At 41.6% G+C, this 2,500-nt stretch overlaps 1 non-coding gene across 1 annotated transcript; it reads left to right on the forward strand.

The window, feature by feature from the left end:
• Positions 1-1,901: 1,901 nt before the first annotated feature.
• On the forward strand, positions 1,902-2,008 carry LOC149286211 (U6 spliceosomal RNA). The gene has a single exon (XR_016277677.1). It is a non-coding gene; the product is annotated as a U6 spliceosomal RNA (small nuclear RNA).
• Positions 2,009-2,500: the final 492 nt, after the last annotated feature.

Below are 2,500 nucleotides of genomic sequence, written 5' to 3' on the forward strand. Positions count from 1 at the left end.
TGATTTTTGCCATGAAGGTTCCTTCAGAGAAGCATTTTGGACTTCTATCTTTCTCTCCTTAACTTGAAAAGCCTGGGTCCTAGCGGGATATATATACTCGGTGAACACACAGTTGCTTTGTAGCATAGTAACATAGTAACATAGTTCATAAGGTTGAAAAAAGACCAAAGTCCATCAAGTTCAACCTATATACATATTGTGTCCCTACTGTGTTGATCCAGAGGAAGGCAAAAAACCCTTATGAAGCAGATGCCAATTGCCCCATACCAGGGGGAAAATTCCTTCCTGACTCCAAATATGGCAATCAGAATAAATCCCTGGATCAACGTTCTGTCCCTATTAATCTAATATCCATAACTTGTAATATTATTGCTTTCAAGAAACACGTCCAGGCTCCTTTTGAACTCTTTTATTGAGTTTACCATCACCACTTCCTCTGGCAGAGAGTTCCATAATCTCACCGCTCTTACTGTAAAGAACCCCCGTCTGTGCTGGTGTAGAAACCTTCTTTCCTCCAGCCGTAGAGGATGTCCCCTTGTTATAGATACAGTCCTGGGTATAAATAGGTCCTGGGAGTGATCTCTGTACTGTCCCCTTATATATTTATACATAGTTATTAAGTCCCCCCTAAGCCGTCTTTTTTCCAAACTAAATAACCCCAATTCTGATAATCTTTCTGGGTACTGTAGTCCTCCCATTCCCCTTATTACTCTGGTTGCCCGTCTTTGAACCCTCTCCAGCTCCACTATATCTTTCTTGTACACTGGTGCCCAGTACTGTACACAGTATTCCATGTGTGGTCTGACTAGTGACTTGTACAGGGGTAGAATTATTTCCTTGTCGTGGGCATCTATGCCCCTTTTGATGCACCCCATGATTTTATTTGCCTTAGCAGCAGCTGCCTGACACTGGTCGCTACAGGTAAATTTACTGTTAACTAAAACTCCTAAGTCCTTTTCCATGTCAGTCGTCCCCAGTGTTTTCCCATTTAATACATATTCCCAGCCTGGATTTTTCTTCCCCATGTGCATAACCTTACATTTATCTGTGTTGAACCTCATCTGCCACATCCCAGCCCAAGCCTCCAACCTATGCAGATCCATTTGTAATCGTGCGCTGTCCTCTATCGTGTTAACCACGTTACAGAGCTTAGTATCGTCTGCAAAGATTGATACTTTACTATGCAATCCCTCTACAAGGTCATTAATAAATATATTAAAAAGAATAGGACCCAAAACTGACCCCTGTGGTACCCCACTAGCAACAGTCACCCACTCAGAGTATGTACCATTAATAACCACCCTCTGTTTCCTATCACTGAGCCAGTTACTTACCCACATACACACATTCTCCCCCAGCCCAAGCATTCTCATTTTATGTACGAGCCTTTTATGTGTCACCGTATCAAATGCTTTGGAAAAATCAAGATATACGACATCCAGCGATTCACCCCGATCCAGTCTTGAGCTCACCTCCTCATAAAAGCTGATCAGGTTAGTTTGACAGGACCGATCCCTTGTAAACCCATGCTGATATGGAGTCATACACTTATTTTCATTGAGATACTCCAAAATAGCATCTCTTAGGAAACCCTCAAACAGTTTACACACAACAGAAGTTAAACTAACAGGCCTATAATTCCCCGGGTCACTTTTTGTCCCCTTTTTGAATATTGGCACAACATTTGCTATGCGCCAGTCCTGGGGAACAGACCCTGTCACTATAGAGTCCTTGAATATTAGAAATAGGGGTCTGTCTATTACATTACTTAACTCCCTTAGAACGCGGGGGTGAATGCCATCTGGACCTGGTGATTTGTCTATTTTGATTTTTTTTAGGCGGCACTGCACTTCTTCCTGGGTTAGACAGGCGACATGTACTGGGGCATTTATCTCATCCTGCTGCTTGCTTCGGCAGCACAAATACTAAAATTGGAACGATACAGAGAAGATTAGCATGGCCCCTGCGCAAGGATGACACGCAAATTCGTGAAGCGTTCCATATTTTCCTGGGGAAAACAAAAGCTGACATCTTAGGCTAATTAAAGTATTTTTCACGACAGAGCAAAGAGATGTTGCTTAGCGTCGAGTATGAACTATCCAACACAAACATTAGTGTTAGTCAAAACCTGTAACGTGGAAAACGTTGACTGTCTGACCTTAGCAAACTCCAGCAAAAAAAAGCTGTTTTCAACTTTCTCCAATAAAACACTCACTCTGCAATGTTGCTTTTCTTCTAGGAAAAGTATTGTTTCAGAGTGTGCCCTCTATACTCTAAAGAGCACTACTACACCATGAGTAGATTTGTATATGGAAATCGGACATGTTGCTCTTTGTTGTTTATTGCATAGATTTTTATGTCACAAAGCAACAGGTAGCATACTATTTTCTGTGAAGTTTGCCATGAAAGTTCCTTCAAATAAGCATTTTGGACTTCTATTTTCGAGTAATGTCCAGGGTGGGAACATTAGCCGTGTGTAAATGTTCTAATTTTGTTCTAG

Source organism: Sceloporus occidentalis, unplaced genomic scaffold, assembly GCF_023333645.1.
Source record: "Sceloporus occidentalis isolate IW3139 unplaced genomic scaffold, rSceOcc1.0.p SCAF_72, whole genome shotgun sequence".
NCBI lineage: Eukaryota > Metazoa > Chordata > Lepidosauria > Squamata > Phrynosomatidae > Sceloporus > Sceloporus occidentalis.